General features: G+C 38.5%; 1 protein-coding gene and 1 pseudogene across 3 annotated transcripts in view; one reads left to right on the plus strand and one right to left on the minus strand.

The window, feature by feature from the left end:
- Positions 1-18,169, minus strand: part of PDE3B (phosphodiesterase 3B) — a 214,953-nt gene that overhangs the window by 179,264 nt on the left and 17,520 nt on the right. The gene's annotated exons all lie outside the window — the stretch shown is intronic.
- Positions 3,561-4,370, plus strand: LOC103891848 (mortality factor 4-like protein 1; annotated as a pseudogene).

An 18,169-nucleotide genomic window follows, 5' to 3' on the forward strand; every position in this document is an offset into this window, starting at 1 on the left:
ACAATAAAATATAAACTGGTTCATGCAACAACTCGGATGAATCTCAAAGGCATTATGCTAAATAAAAGAAGCCAGTTTCAAAAGGTTACATGCTGTGTGATTTCACTTATGACATCAAAAAGATAAAACTACAGTGAAGGAAAAGAAACTAGTAGTTACCAGGGATTAGGGATAGAAGGAAGATACAACTACAAAGGGATAGAAAGCACAAGGGAACTTTTGGAAGGAATGGGACAACTCTATGTCCTGAATGCTGTAGTGGATATACAAAATCTATACTCGTGGTAACATTCATAGAACCATACACCAAAAATCATCTATTTTACTGTTAATTTTTTATTTTAAATTTAAAAAAATAAAAGGTAAATACTTAAGATTCGAGGGAAAGATTAAGTGAGAATATGTTTACAATTCAGTGCTTTGAACATCTAAAACATAGAAAGATATCATTACATATATGCAAGTTATTTTTATGAAGTAATCTAGAAAGTTAAAGATAACAGGCTACCTAACCTTATGACATGAGCCCCATATCAAACCCTGGATTACTTCCTCAATCCTCAGAGAGTGATTTGGCTTGAGAATAAAAGAAATAAGCTTCATTTCCTTTATTCTGAGGAACTCAAAATGTATTCTGAAAATGACACCACCAGAAAACTCTAAAATACAACAAGATAAGTGCCATCTTACCCATTATAGGTTCTATCCCTGGTTTTCATTTTTTTTAGAATTTAAATCAGAAAAAAAATTAAAAACTAAGGCTAGCTTCCTGTATGTAAGCCAACAAATATACTACCAATTTATCTTAGACAAGGGTGCCAAGTCTTTTCAACCAAACAGTGCTGGAACAACTGGTTATCTACATGGAAAAAGCAAACTTTGACTCCCTACCTTACCCCATACCCAAAAAATTACTTCAAGTTAGATCATACACCATAAAACTTCTAGAAGAAAACAGAGTACCTTAGAGATGCTTAAGCAAAAATTTCTTAAGGTATAAAAAAAGCACTAAATGTAAAGGAAAAAAATTAGTGCATTAGACTTAAACAAAATTAAAATGTCTGCTTATCCAAAGACATTTGGAAAATGAAGAGGTAAGCAACAGATTGAGAGAAAATATTCATAACACATACATATGGCAAAGGACTCACATCCATAACATAGTGAAATGCCACATAACAAACTTTCAGTTGTAGCTGTCATGAATTGTGATGCAATTACTTTTTTATAAAGTAATTGGAAAACTAAAAAGCCTAAGTGTTCAGTGTTTATAAAGTCCATAATAGTGTACAGTAATGTCCTAGACCTTCCATTCACTCACCTCTCACTCACTGACTCACCAAAAGCAATTTCCAGTCCTGCAAGCTCCATTCATGGTAAGTGCCCTATACAGGTGTACATATTTTTACGGAACTTTTTCTATGTTTAAATATGTTTAGATATACAAATATGTAGCATTGTGTTACAACTGCCTACAGCATTCAGTACAGTTAACATGCTGTACAGGTTTGTATCTTAGAAGCAATAGGCTGTAACATATAGCCTAGGTGTGGAGTAGGCTGTAACATCTAGGTTTGTATAAGTACTCTATGATGTTTGCACAATGACGAAATCACCTAACACATTTCTCAGAACATATCCTCACTGTTAAGCAATGCATGGCTGTCTAGAACAACTACAAACCAGTAATTTTTTGAAAATCAACAATCCAATTTTAAAATTAGCAAAAGACTTGAACATTTCACAAAAGAAGATACATAAATGGTCAATAAGAACATAAAAAAGCATTCAACATCACAGGTACTATATGGCTAAAATAAAAGAATGGCGACATCAAATGTTGGTGAGGATGTGGGGCAACTGGAACTCTCATATATTGCTGGTAGGAGTGTAAATGGTACAACTACTTTGAAAAAGTATATGTCAGTTTCTTTTAATGTTAAATACACATCTACTCTGACTTAACAATTTCACTCTTAGGTATTTACCCAACAGATATGAATACGTGTCTCCACAAAAAAGACTTGCACAAGAATGCTCAGAGCAGCCAAACTCATAAGGCAAAAACTGGAAACCTAAATATTCATCAACATAAGAATGTATAAACAAATTGTGACAGAATAATAAATAAATTGTGATGTATTCATAAAATACATTCATTCAGGGAACATATTTATTGAATATATTCACATGACTGATATACAAAACAATATGAATGCATTACAGGACAGTATATGAAGTGAAAGGTGCTCAACACAAAAGAATACATACTGTATAATTCCATTTAAAGAGGTTAAAAAACAGGTAAAACAAATATATGGCAATAGAAATCAGTAAGTGGCTGTCTCTGAGGAGCTGGATGGAACAGACTGGAAAGAAGTTCAAGGTAAGATTCTGTACCTTGTTTTGGTTCATGATTACATAAGTGTATATAACCATCAAAACTTCAACTCAACATTTAGGCCCATGCATTTTATTATATGTAAATTATCTGAATTTTTTTTAAATAAGCAAAAAATAAAATGAATAATAATATTAATAAGAAAAAATACTGAATCAAGATTATAAAGGAACAACCCCACAGATTATGTCTGCTCTTAAGAAATAGAGAAATAGGTGATAATTTACTATCCAACAGAAAAAAAGGTTACCTCTCTTTAGGAGACAGTCCTGAAAACAGAAACACAGACTTAAGGCCTAAAAGGTTCTAAAGCAGCTTTTCATCCTCAACTCCAACTCTGAGAACTTCAGTTCTACCTGATGAAGAATTATATCAACCTATTATGTGATAACAAGGAAGAGATACATTAAAAGCAATAAGAAATCCCTTATCCCAAACTGCCTTAATAGAAATATTATACATCCATATCCTTTATACCTGCCATGAGGGCAACCAGCCCACCATTTCTACAAGCCCTTTGGTGAGCCAGAGTTGTTTCTTTATAAAAATAATTAAAAAATTAGTAGTCCTGCCTTACCTAAAGTAACAATTTTCAAGACTCATACATACTCTCTTTCATTTGAACATAACTTCATTTTTAATAAAAATACAAATAAAAGCTTTTCTTAGAATATTAATAAAATCAGTTTTCCATCCCAGTTGAAATCAGGACCAAGATGCCTCTCCATAAGTGTAAGTGCTATACAGAAGTTCAATATTTTTCCTATGGGGGTAAGAAGCAGAAATTAATTAATTGTTACCCTCATACTCACTTTAAGTAGTTCAAATAACAGCAACTACAGAATAGTGTTAGCTGAAAATCAAAGTTAGTAAAGTTTTAGTTGGGGGTGGTAGGAGAAGGAGGAGGCAGCAAATCACTCATAAATGGCGTCAAAACAGGACCCAAAGCCTAAATTCCAGGAGGTTGAGTGAGTGCTGTGCTTTCATGGGCCTCTTCTTCATGAAACAAAGTGTGTAAAGGTTGCCATAAAGGACAAACAATAGAAATACTTTATACATTACAGTGGTTGGAATAAAAATTGGAATGAGTGGGTTCCAGAGAGCAGAGTACTCAAATACGAGGACACCAATTTGCAGAAACAGTAAGAACTTCAAAAAGCCAATCAGGAGCAGTATGCAGAGGGGAAAATGATAGGGGCTGCCCCAGGAAAGAAGACATCTGGTCTCCAACAGAAAAATGTTGAAGTGAAAACAAAAAAGAACAAACAGAAAACCCCTGGAAATGGAGATGGTGGCAGTACCAGTGAGACTCCTTGGCCTCCTCGGAAGAAAAGGGCCCGGGTAGATCCTACTGTTGAAAATAAGGAAACATTCATGAACAGAGTTGAAGTTAAAGTAAAGACTCCTGAAGAGCTAAAACTGTGGCTTGTTGATGACTGGGACTTAATTACCAGGCAAAAACAGCTCTTTTAACTTCCTGCCAAGAAGAATGTGGATTCCATTCTTGAGGATTATGCAAATTACAAGAAATCCGGTGGAAACACAGATAATAAGGAGTATGCGGTTAATGAAGTTGTGGCAGGGATAAAAGAATACTTCAACGTAATGTTGGGCACCCAACTACTCTACAAATTTGAGAGACCACAGTATGCCAAAATTCTTGCAGATCACCCCAAGGCACCCATGTCCCAGGTGTATGGAGTGCCACATCTCCTGAGATTATTTCTACGAATTGGAGCAATGTTGGCCTATACACCTTGCTTAATTACTGAATTATCTTCATGATTTCCTAAAGTACCTGGCAAAGAATTCTGCAACTTTGTTTAGTGCCAGAGATTATGAAGTGGCTCCTCCTGAGAACCATCGGAAAGCCATGTGAGAGGCGCTCTCACTCACTTATGTTTGGATCTCTGTAAACACATTTTGGTTCTTAGTCTATCTCTTGTACAAACGATGTGCTTTGAAGATGTTAGTGTGTAATAACTGATGTTTGTTTTCTGTTTTATTTTAAACAAAGAAAATAAAAGGGGTAATAGATCCTTTTTTTTCTTTTTTTTTTTCATTTCAAAGTCGCTACCAGTGTATTCAATGATGGACAACAGAGGATATGCTGTAGTGTTTTACTGCCTAGTTGACAAAGCTGCTTTCGAATGTTGGTGGTTCTATTCCTTTGACACTACGCACTTTCATAATACATGTTAACGCTATATGACAAAACACTCTGATTCCTAGCGCCAAAGGTTCAATTCAGTGTATATAACTGAACACACTCATCCATTTGTGCTTTCTTTTTTTATGGTGCTTAAAGTAAAGAGCCCATCCTTTGCAAGTCATCCATGTTGTTACTTAGGCATTTTATCTTTGCTCAAATTGTTGAAGAATGGTGGCTTGTTTCATGGTTTTTGTATTTGTGTCTAATGCACGTTTTAACATGATAGACACAATGCATTGTGTAGCTAGTGTTTTCTGGAAAAGTCTATCTTTTAGGAATTATTTTTCAGATCTTCAATAGATTTTTTTCTTTAAATTTCAAAAAATAAAATAAAAAAGCAAAGTTTTTGCTATGACTCCCCAGCTAAAAACTACATTTCTCCATCTCTCTAGTAGCTGAGTAAGACCATATGACTAAGTACCAGTGGAATATGAGCAAGATGATACAGCAACTTTCACCTCACTTGTTTAAAATAAAATTATTTATCTGGACTCTGTGGACTCTCTCTTTCCCCTTCCCCACTGACTGGAAGATAAGTGTGACAATGTCCTAGCTTGACCACGCAGATTAAGACAAGACCCTAAGAGGTGGCAGAGCAACATAAAGGAAGGAGCCCATGAAAGACCCAGCAGCCTGAATGTGTGACCTGTTGTTATATGATAAACTTCTTTCTTACTTGAGCCACTATATTTGTCTCTTGTTACCATTAGTTTAGCCTTTATCATAACAAACAGAGCAACAAAACTAGTTCTTGGTTTTATTTCTTTAAGTCTTTCTGATTTGTGTTTCACCCCTAATAAAACATTGTGATTTTCCCTTCTTAGTAGCTTTTCCTAAACTATATACAAACTACATTCTCTGTGTGAAGTATGGGAAAGTATTTTTTTAACTCCATCTCCAATCTAGCTTACCTTATTGCAGTTACGTAATTTAACTGTGCCATTTGTAATAGCTATAAAAAGCCCTGTGTTCAGATAGAAGTTTCATGAATTCACTTAATAGTAATGCATTAAGTGCAAAGTTAATAACAGTGCTATAATGCTACCCAAAATAATAAGAAAAGGGATAAGACATTGTCCTTGTGCTTAAGAAACTCAGAATCTAATGAAGAAGCCAATTGTATACCTAATTAAAATATAATATAAACATACTTTAACAGTAGTATCTGGTAAACACTATAAAATACATATATATATATATTCTAGACAAGATCTCACTCTGTCACCCAGGCTGGAGTACAGTACCACAATCACAGCTCACTGCAGCCTTGAATTCCTAGCCTCCCACCTCAGCCCCCTGAGTAGCTAGGAACACAGGCACACACTACCATGCCCGGCTAATTTTTTAATTTTTTGTAAAAACAGAGTCTTGCTATGTTGCCCAAACTGGTCTCGAACTCCTGGCCTCATGCAATCCTCCCATCTCAGCCTCCCAAAGAGCTAGGATTACAGGGATAAGCCACCACGCCTGGCCTATAAAATATTTTTTAAAGGACATTATATCCAGGGATGAATGGGGGAGAAAGTCATCTGAGATAGTCCGAGTCACTATTATGTCTCACTTGGATAACTGCAACAGCCTCCTATCTTCCTGCTTCCCCTCTAGCTATTCTGTCAATAGCCCATAAACAAGCAAGAATAATCTTTTTTAAACATAAATTATACCATAAAATTGTCTCATGACTTGCCATTAGAATGCAACTGGAGTGAAATGTAAATGTTAACAAGGTGTATAAGGCCTTATGTGATCCACACTGTTCTTACCACTCCTACTACTCTCTAGCCACCCAGTTTCCTTTCTAACAAGCACGTCAAGATCTTTCCCACCACAGAGCCTTTGCTGGTTCTTCTGCCTAGAATGTGCTTCCCTCAGCATGACCAGCTCCTTCTCAACATTTATATGCTGGTTAAAATGTCACCTCTTCAGAGAGGCTTTCCCTTTCTACCATACCTAAAGCACCATCTCCACCTCCACCATCCAAAGCCCTAGTATCCCTTTATACTATTATTCTGTTTTATTTTCTTCATGCATCACAGTACTTAAAACTACCTGAAATTTATTTCACTGTGTTTTTACTTTCTATTTCCCTCTGCTAAAATTTCTTAAAGCTCCATTAGGGCAGGAGACTGATGTGTCTTGTTCACTGTACTAATCACAGTATCCAGGGCAATACCTGGCACATTTGTATGTGCTCAATAAATATTGTTAAATATGCTGGGCATGGTGGTGTGCACTTGTAGTACCAACTGCTCAGGAGACTGACGCAAGAGTATCACCTAGCCCAGGAGTTTGCGCCCAGCCTGGGGAACATGGTGAGACTCTGTCTCTTGAAAAAAAAAAAAAAATTATACGTATCATTAAACAAAGATAGATGACATGTAAGCTGGATTGTTGGAAGGTAGTTAGGAACAGAAATTGTCAACAGGAACAGACAGAGATGTGGAAAAGGAAATCAAACACATTTCCTCTTACGTAGAACTTTGATTTTCACAAATTTTTTAGGATAAAGTAATAGACTATTATGGTTTGAAGATATCCTAAAGCTTTTATCTAATTTTCTCATTTTGAGACATTAATACTTTAAAACATCCCCTTGATGTTTTCCTGAAAACTTCCCTTGCTATGTAAATCATTATCTCATGAGCTAACCTATTCTAATTCAAGCAACTCTATAATTATTAAAAGATTTTCTCATATTAATCCCAAATCTGTTTGCCTGTTACTTACACACATTACTCCTGATTCTGATACTAGAGGTTCTCATGAAGATAAGTTTAATCCCTATTTCATGGGGCAGCCTTTCAAATATTCAAAGATATCTATAATACCCTCCTAAACTAAAAAACAAAAAATAGGTAACATTTATTAACAGTATCTGCTAGCCTCTGGGCTAAATATGTGAATTACTCAATCCTCACAACTACTCTAAAATAAAACTATTATGACTGTACCTATTTTGAAAATGAGAAAACTGAGCCCGTATTAGATAACTTGCCTAAGGTCATCAAGCTGGAAAGTGCCAGAGTCAGAAATTAAACACAGATGGTGCAAATCCAGAGCCTATATTCTTAACTGAAAGCCCCACTCTCTAAATGACTCCTGATCTTTGTACTATTTGCACTAGGCCACTATGTGTAAATCACCCAGATAACCATGCTAAGGCACAAAACTCGACCAACTATCTCCCACCTAATGATGAAGGCACTATTGATTCTCGGGTATTTATAAAAACATTTATAATACAAGACTTAATAATAAATAAGAGGATATGCAATATAAAGATTAACATTTGTCTACAAATACTAACCTATGCTTTCATTTTTATGCCTATTCTTCTTCATTAAGTACACACTCCAAACTATCTGAAATATTTTCCATTTTCTCAACATACTCTTTATTTCAATACTCCTCTACCCTTTGTTTACATGATTCTTCCTAAAAGGACCTTCCTCCGATACTGCAGATACTGTGTCCTTAAAAAAATGGTAGTGCTATCGCAAGGACAGAAAACCAAACACTGCATGTTCTCACTCACAGGTGGGAATTGAACAACGAGAACACTTGGACACAGGGTAGGGAACATCACACACTGGGGCCTGTCGTGGGGTGAGGGGACGGGGGAGGGATAGCATTAGGAGGAATACTTAATGTAAATGACGAGTTAATGGGTGCAGCACACCAACATGGCACATGTATACATATGTAACAAACCTGCACGTTGTGCACTTGTACCCTAGAACTTAAAAGTATAATAAAAAAAAAGGTAGTGTTACGAATATTTCATTTGCCCCTCCAGATCCATTCTTCATTCTTCTCCACCCTGTTCAGTGCCCCAGGAGACTCTGTTTATATCCAAAGCCCCCCTTGCCCTCTGTCTTTGGGGTGGAGTCAACCAATGGAAGACAAGAGCAGAAGACAGAAAGACAGGAAGTGAGCCTGGAGTAGTTATTCTCCCCCACTCTCCCACGCACCTCCACCCCTGCTCTCATGTAAAATCACCTCTGGTTAGTGATGCTTCTCTACTACCAGAGCCACGGCTTCTTTCAAATGAACCTCTATACAGCTACTCTCTGAGTCCTAACAGCTCCCTATTCTGCCCTTGTATGTCTAAAGGTGATAATGGCTATCTGTTGTTGCTCATCAGATACTCATACCATGTTCTCTTAACACTTCCCACTCTTTTATAAATCATTCCTTCATAAACTCTCCCTACTTTAGCCATTTGAGTGTGCCATCTATTTTCATTAGGACGCTCACTCTTACAGAGGGTCCCCAGGAGCAGGGAGGCTTGTGCAAGAATGGAAGGCAACAGCCAAGGCTTAATGTGTGATCTCAGTCCGAGACAAACAGGCTTCCAAAACAATTCTACTGGTTGGATCACTGGCTTTTCATCCTTTTTGATATAGTATTGTTTACTTTTGTGTTATCTTTTGCCAAGACCAGTGTGCTGATATCTAAACTAATAAGCTGGTTCCTGGAATGAATTCTGAAAACGACTACAAATTCTTGAATAAAGAAGACAGACAATGTAAAAGTGTTCCTATTTCTCCACATCCTCTCCAGCACCTGTTGTTTCCTTTTTAATGATTTGCCATTCTAACTGGTGTGAGATGGTATCTTATTGTGGTTTTGATTTGCATTTCTCTGATGGCCAGTGATGGTGAGCATTTTTTCATGTGTTTTTTGGCTGCATAAATGTCTTCTTCTGAGAAGTGTCTGTTCATGTCCTTCACCCACTTTTTGATGGGGTTGTTTGTTTTTTTCTTGTAAATTTGTTTGAGTTCATTGTAGATTCTGGATATTAGCCCTTTGTCAGATGAGTAGGTTGCGAAAATTTCCCCCATTTTGTAGGTTGCCTGTTCACTGTGATGGTAGTTTCTTTTGCTGTGCAGAAGCTCTTTAGTTTAATTAGATCCCATTCATCAATTTTGGTTTTTGTTGCCATTGCTTTTGGTGTTTTAGACATGAAGTCCTTTCCCATGCCTATGTCCTGAATGGTAATGCCTAGGTTTTCTTTTAGGGTTTTTATGGTTTTAGGTCTAACGTTTAAGTCTTTAATCCACCTTGAATTAATTTTTGTATAAGGTGTAAGGAAGGGATCCAGTTTCAGCTTTCTGCATATGGCTAGCCAGTTTTCCCAGCACCATTTATTAAACAGGGAATCCTTTCCCCATTTCTTGTTTTTGTCAGGTTTGTCAAAGATCAGATATTATAGATATACGGCGTTATTTCTGACGACTCTGTTCTGTTCCATTGATCTATAACTCTGTTTTGGTACCAGTGCCATGCTGTTTGTAAACTAGTTCAACCATTGTGGAAGTCAGTATGGCGATTCCTCAGGGATCTAGAACTAGAAATACCATTTGACCCAGCCATCCCATTACTGGGTATATACCCAAAGGACTATAAATCATGCTGCTATAAAGACACATGCACACATATGTTTATTGCGGCACTATTCACAATAGCAAAGACTTGGAACCATCCCAAATGTCCAACAATGATAGACTGGATTAAGAAAATGTGGCACATATACAGCATGGAATACTATGCAGCCATAAAAAAAGGATGAGTTCATGTCCTTTGTAGGGACACGGATAAAATTGGAAATCATTCTCAGTAAACTATCACAAGGACAAAAAACCAAATACCAGATGTTCTCACTCATAGGTGGGAATTGAACAATGAGAACACATGGACACAGGAAGGGGAACATCACACTCTAAGGACTGTTGTGGGGTGGGGGGAGGGGGGAGGGATAGCATTAGGAGATAATAACTAATGCTAAATGACGAGTTAACGGGTGCAGCACACCAGCATGGCACATGTATACATATGTAACTAACCTGCACATTATGCGCATGTACCCTAAAACTTAAAGTGTAATAATAATAAAATTTAAAAAAATAAAATAAATAAAAAGAAGACAGGATTATGCTGCAGAAAAATTTCAAACGTCTAAGGGACCTTCCTTTCATTGTATACTTTCTGTTCATTTGGAGAACTCTATTAAATTGGTAGGATATCATCCATTCTCAGCTAAGTTCTTAAAACTAGACCCTTTGCTTCATGCTTAAAATTTTTTTTCAAACATCTGATAGCTTTACAGAGGCTGACGACAAATGTATTTGTACTTAAAAGTTTAGTGTATTCATTAAAAAATATAGTAATGTCTTTCCTTTAACATTTTAAGGGTTGACCAGGGTTTAACATAATGCAAATAATATGATGAATAATAAGGTGAGGTATTTATAAATTCAAAAGTAAATTACTCAAAAGTGAGGAAAGGATTTTGAGAGAAAGAATCAAGTGTCGGGGGGGGGAGGAGCCAAGATGGCCGAATAGGAACAGCTCCGGTCTACAGCTCCCAGCGCGAGCGACGCAGAAGACGGGTGATTTCTGCATTTCCATCTGAGGTACCGTGTTCATCTCACTAGGGAGTGCCAGACAGTGGGCGCAGGTCAGTGGGTGAGCGCACCGTGCGCCAGCCGAAGCAGGGGCGAGGCATTGCCTCACTCGGGAAGCGCAAGGGGTCAGGGAGTTCCCCTTCTAGGGGTGACAGACGGCACCTGGAAAATCGGGCCACTCCCACCCGAATACTGTGCTTTTCCGACGGGCTTAGGAAACGGTGCCCCAGGAGAGTATAGCCCGCACCTGGCTCAGAGGGTCCTACGCCCACGGAGTCTCGCTGATTGCTAGCACAGCAGTCTGAGATCAAACAGCAAGTCGGCAGCCAGGCTGGGGGAGGGGCGCCCGCCATTGCCCAGGCTCGCTTAGGTAAACAAAGCAGCCTGGAAGCTTGAACTGGGTGGAGCCCACCACAGCTCAAGGAGGCCTGCCTGCCTCTGTAGGCTCCACCTCTGGGGGCAGGACACAGACAAACAAAAAGACAGCAGTAACCTCTGCAGACTTAAATGTCCCTGTCTGACAGCTGTGAGGAGAGCAGTGGTTCTCCCAGCACACAGCTGGAGATCTGAGAACGGGCTGACTGCCTCCTCAAGTGGGTCCCTGACCCCTGACCCCCGAGCAGCCTAACTGGGAGGCGCCCCCCAGCAGGGGCAGACTGACACCTCACACGGCCGGCCAGCTACTCCAACAGACCTGCAGCTGAGGGTTCTGTCTGTTAGAAGGAAAACTAACAGAAAGGACATCCACACCAAAAACCCATCTGTACATCACCATCATCAAAGACCAAAAGTAGATAAAACCACAAAGATGGGGAAAAAACAGAGCAGAAAAACTGGAAACTCTAAAAACCAGAGTACCTCTCCTCCTCCAAAGGAACGCAGTTCCTCACCAGCAACGGAACAAAGCTGGACGGAGAATGACTTTGACGAGCTGAGAGAAGAAGGCTTCAGACGATAAAATTACTCCGAGCTACGGGAGGATATTCAAACCAAAGGCAAAGAAGTTGAAAACTTTGAAAAAAATTTAGAAGAATGTATAACTAGAATAACCAATACAGAGAAGTGCTTAAAGGAGCTGATGGAGCTGAAAACCAAGGCTCGAGAACTACGTGAAGAATGCAGAAGCCTCAGGAGCCGATGTGAGCAAATGGAAGAAAGGGTATCAGCCCTGGAAGATGAAATGAATGAAATGAAGCGAGAAGGGAAGTTTAGAGAAAAAAGAATAAAAAGAAACGAGCAAAGCCTCCAAGAAATGTGGGACTATGTGAAAAGACCAAATCTACGTCTGATTGGTGTACCTGAAAGTGACGGGGAGAATGGAAACAAGTTGGAAAACACTCTGCAGGATATTATCCAGGAGAACTTCCCCAATCTAGCAAGGCAGGCCAACATTCAGATTCAGGAAATACAGAGAACGCCACAAAGATACTCCTCGAGAAGAGCAACTCCAAGACACATAATTGTCAGATTCACCAAAGTTGAAATGAAGGAAAAAATGTTAAGGGCAGCCAGAGAGAAAGGTCGGGTTACCATCAAAGGGAAGCCCATCAGACTAACAGCGGATCTCTCGGCAGAAACCCTACAAGCCAGAACAGAGTGGGGGCCAATATTCAACATTCTTAAAGAAAAGAATTTTCAACCCAGAATTTCATATCCTGCCAAACTAAGCTTCATAAGTGAAGGAGAAATAAAATACTTTACAGACAAGCAAATGCTGAGAGATTTTGTCACCACCAGGCCTGCCCTAAAAGAGCTCCTGAAGGAAGCGCTAAACATGGAAAGGCACAACCGGTACCAGCCACTGCAAAATCATACCGAAATGTAAAGAACATCGAGACTAGGAAGAGACTGCATCAACTAACGAGCAAAATATCCAGCTAACATCATAATGACAGGATCAAATTCACACATAACAATATTAACCTTAAATGTAAATGGACTAAATGCTCCAATTAAAAGACACAGACTGGCAAACTGGATAAAGACTCAAGACCCATCAGTGTGCTGTATTCAGGAAACCCATCTCACGTGCAGAGACACACATAGGCTCAAAATAAAAGGATGGAGGAAGATCTACCAAGCAAATGGAAAACAAAAAAAGGCAGGGGTTGCAATCTTAGTCTCTGATAAAACAGACTTTAAACCAACAAAGATCAAAAGAGACAAAGAAGGCCATTACATAATGGTAAAGGGATTAATTCAACAAGAAGAGCTAACTATCCTAAATATATATGCACCCAATACAGGAGCACCCAGATTCATAAAGCAAGTCCTGAGTGACCTACAAAGAGACTTAGACTCCCACACATTAATAATGGGAGACTTTAACACCCCACTATCAACATTAGACAGATCAACGAGACAGAAAGTCAACAAGGATACCCAGGAATTGAACTCAGCTCTGCACCAAGCGGACCTAATAGACATCTACAGAACTCTCCACCCCAAATCAACAGAATATACATTTTTTTCAGCACCACACCACACCTATTCCAAAATTGACCATATACTTGGAAGTAAAGCTCTCCTCAATAAATGTAAAAGAACAGAAATTGTAACAAACTGTCTCTCAGATCACAGTGCAATCAAGCTAGAACTCAGGATTAAGAATCTCACTCAAAACCGCTCAACTACGTGGAAACTGAACAACCTGCTCCTGAATGACTACTGGGTACATAACGAAATGAAGGCAGAAATAAAGATGTTCTTTGAAACCAACGAGAACCAAGACACAACATACCAGAATCTCTGGGATGCATTCAAAGCAGTGTGTAGAGGGAAATTTATAGCACTAAATGCCCACAAGAGAAAGCAGGAAAGATCCAAAATTGACACCCTAACATCACAATTAAAAGAACTAGAAAAGCAAGAGCAAACACATTCAAAAGCTAGCAGAAGGCAAGAAATAACTAAAATCAGAGCAGAACTGAAGGAAATAGAGACACAAAAAACCCTTCAAAAAATCAATGAATCCAGGAGCTGGTTTTTTGAAAGGATCAACAAAATTGATAGACCGCTAGCAAGATTAATAAAGAAAAAAAGAGAGAAGAATCAAATAGATGCAATAAAAAATGATAAAGGGGATATCACCACCGATCCCACAGAAATACAAACTACCATCAGAGAATATTAAAAACACCTCTATGCAAATAAACTAGAAAATCTGGAAGAAATGGATAAATTCCTCAACACATACACCCTCCCAAGACTAAACCAGGAAGAAGTCGAATCTCTGAATAGACCAATAACAGGAGCTGAAATTGTGGCAATAATCAATAGCTTACCAACCAAAAAAAGTCCAGGACCAGATGGGTTCACAGCCGAATTCTACCAGAGGTACAAGGAGGAGCTGGTACCATTCCTTCTGAAACTATTCCAATCAATAGAAAAAGAGGGAATCCTCCCTAACTCATTTTATGAGGCCAGCATCATCCTGATACCAAAGCCTGGCAGAGACACAACAAAAAAAGAGAATTTTAGACCAATATCCTTGATGAACATTGATGCAAAAATCCTCAATAAAATACTGGCAAACAGAATCCAGCAGCACATCAAAAAGCTTATCCACCATGATCAAGTGGGCTTCATCCCTGGGATGCAAGGCTGGTTCAATATACGCAAATCAATAAATGTAATCCAGCATATAAACAGAACGAAAGACAAAAACCACATGATTATCTCAATAGATGCAGAAAAGGCCTTTGACAAAATTCAACAACCCTTCATGCTAAAAACTCTCAATAAATTAGGAATTGATGGGACGTATCTCAAAATAATAAGAGCTATTTATGACAAACCCACAGCCAATATCATACTGAATGGGCAAAAACTGGAAGCATTCCCTTTGAAAACTGGCACAAGACAGGGATGCCCTCTCTCACCACTTCTATTCAACATAGTGTTGGAAGTTCTGGCCAGGGCAATTAGGCAGGAGAAGGAAATCAAGGGTATTCAATTAGGAAAAGAGGAAGTCAAATTGTCCCTGTTTGCAGATGACATGATAGTATATCTAGAAAACCCCATTGTCTCAGCCCAAAATCTCCTTAAGCTGATAAGCAACTTCAGCAAAGTCTCAGGATACAAAATCAATGTGCAAAAATCACAAGCATTCTTATACATCAATAACAGACAAACAGAGAGCCAAATCATGAGTGAACTCCCATTCACAATTGCTTCAAAGAGAATAAAATACCTAGGAATCCAACTTACAAGGGATGTGAAAGACCTCTTCAAGGAGAACTACAAACCACTGCTCAAGGAAATAAAAGAGGATACAAACAAATGGAAGAACATTCCATGCTCATGGGTAGGAAGAATCAATATCATGAAAATGGCCATCCTTCCCAAGGTAATTTACAGATTCAATGCCATCCCCATCAAGCTACCAATGACTTTCTTCACAGAATTGGAAAAAACTACTCTAAAGTTCATATGGAACCAAAAAAGAGCCCGCATCGCCAAGTCAATCCTAAGCCAAAAGAACAAAGCTGGAGGCATCACACTACCTGACTTCAAACTATACTACAAGGCTACAGTAACCAAAACAGCATGGTACTGGTACCAAAACAGAGATATAGATCAATGGAACAGAACAGAGCCGTCAGAAATAATGCCACATATCTACAAGTATCTGATCTTTGACAAACCTGACAAAAACAAGAAATGGGGAAAGGATTCCCTATTTAATAAATGGTGCTGGGAAAACTGGCTAGCCATATGTAGAAAGCTGAAACTGGATCCCTTCCTTACACCTTATACAAAAATCAATTCAAGATGGATTAAAGACTTAAATGTTAGACCTAAAACCATAAAAACCCTAGAAGAAAACCTAGGCATTACCATTCAGGACATAGGCATGGGCAAGGACTTCATGTCTAAAACACCAAAAGCAATGGCAACAAAAGCCAAAATTGACAAATGGGATCTAATTAAACTCAAGAGCTTCTGCACAGCAAAAGAAACTACCATCAGAGTGAACAGGCAACCTACAAAATGGGAGAAAATTTTTGCAACCTACTCATCTGACAAAGGGCTAATATCCAGAATCTACAATGAACTCCAACAAATTTACAAGAAAAAAACAAACAACCCCATCAAAAAGTGGGCGAAGGACATGAACAGACACTTCTCAAAAGAAGACATTTATGCAGCCAAAAATCACATGAAAAAATGCTCACCATCATTGGCCATCAGAGAAATGCAAATCAAAACCACAATGAGATACCATCTCACACCAGTTAGAATGGCAATCATTAAAAAGTCAGGAAACAACAGGTGCTGGAGAGGATGTGGAGAAATAGGAACACTTTTACACTGTTGGTGGGACTGTAAACTAGTTCAACCCTTGTGGAAGTCAGTGTGGCGATTCCTCAGGGATCTAGAACTACAAATTCCATTACGACCCAGCCATCCCATTACTGGGTATATACCCAAAGGACTATAAATCATGCTGCTATAAAGACACATGCACACGTATGTTTATTGCGGCATTATTCACAATAGCAAAGACTTGGAACCAACCCAAATGTCCAACAATGATAGACTGGATTAAGAAAATGTGGCACATATACACCATGGAATACTATGCAGCCATAAAAAATGATGAGTTCACGTCCTTTGTAGGGACATGGATGAAATTGGAAATCATCATTCTCAGTAAACTATCGCAAGAACAAAAAACCAAACACCGCATATTCTCACTCATAGGTGGGAATTGAACAATGAGAACACATGGACACAGGAAGGGGAACATCACACTCTGGGGACTGTTGTGGGGTGGGGGGAGAGGGGAGGGATAGCATTGGGAGATATACCTAATGCGAGATGACGAGTTGGTGGGTGCAGCGCATCAGCATGGCACATGTATACATATGTAACTTACCTGCACATTGCGCACATGTACCATAAAACCTAAAGTATAATAATAATAATAATAATAATAAAAGAAAAAAAAATAAAAAAATAAAAATAAAAAAAAATAAAATAAAATAAAAAAAAGAATCAAGTGTCCTTAGATTGTACAGAGGCTTTAACACAAAATATATGCAAAAAAATGTAGGCCCACATGTATTTCTTGGCTCTAAGTACCAATTAAATGTTGAGCTTAAGTAGGACTCTGTTACAAAAAGATGTGTCATGGTCAAAGGATCGATACTGTCTCAGAAAAAGTAGATAATGTCCAATATTGGAAAGCTAGCATGCGTGTCCTCTTACCTAGATGTCTCCCCCTTTCTTTCTTTTAAACTCTTGAGCCCCCTGAAATAGGATTGTATGCTTCAAATCTTTTTTGTTTTACTCTTGCATTAATTAAGCTTTTGGCCAAAATGTATTTCTTTTTCTAATGTCTGAAACTTATTTAAATACTTCAGCAAAGTCAGTGTGATATTTACCCATTCAATAGCTATTTGAGCTCTTACTATTGGCCAGGCATTATTTTGGACATGGCAGTGAACAAAACAGACAAAAATTCTTTTATTATTATTATTATTATTATACTTTTAGGGTACATGTGCACAACGTGCAAGTTTGTTACATATGTATATATGTGCCAGGTTGGTGTGCTGCACCCATTAACTCGTCATTTAGCATTAGGTATATCTCCTAATGCTATCCCTCCCCCCTCCCCCAACCCCACAACAGTCCTCAATGTGTGATGTTCCCCTTCCTATGTCCATGTGTTCTCATTGCTCAATTCCCACCTATGAGTGAGAACATGCAGTGTTTGGTTTTCTGTCCTTGCAATAGTTTGCTGAGAATGATGGTTTCCAGCTTCATCCATATCCCTACGAAGGACATGAACTCATAATTTTTTATGGCTGCATAGTATTCCATGCTGTATATGTGCCACATTTTCTTAATCCAGTCTATCATTGTTGGACATTTGGCTTGGTTCCAAGTCTTTGCTATTGTGAAAAGTGCCGCAACAAACATACGTGTGCATGTGTCTTTGTAGCGGCATGATTTATAATCCTTTGGGTATATACCCAGTAATGGGATGGCTAGGTCAAGTGGTATTTCTAGTTCTAGATCCGCGAGGAATTGCCACACCGATTTCCACAATGGTTGAACTAGTTTACAGTCCTACCAACAGTGTAAAAGTGTTCCTACTTCTCCACATCCTCTCCAGCACCCGTTGTTTCCTGACTTTTT

The sequence above is a fragment of the Pongo abelii genome, chromosome 9 (genome assembly GCF_028885655.2).
Source record: "Pongo abelii isolate AG06213 chromosome 9, NHGRI_mPonAbe1-v2.0_pri, whole genome shotgun sequence".
NCBI lineage: Eukaryota > Metazoa > Chordata > Mammalia > Primates > Hominidae > Pongo > Pongo abelii.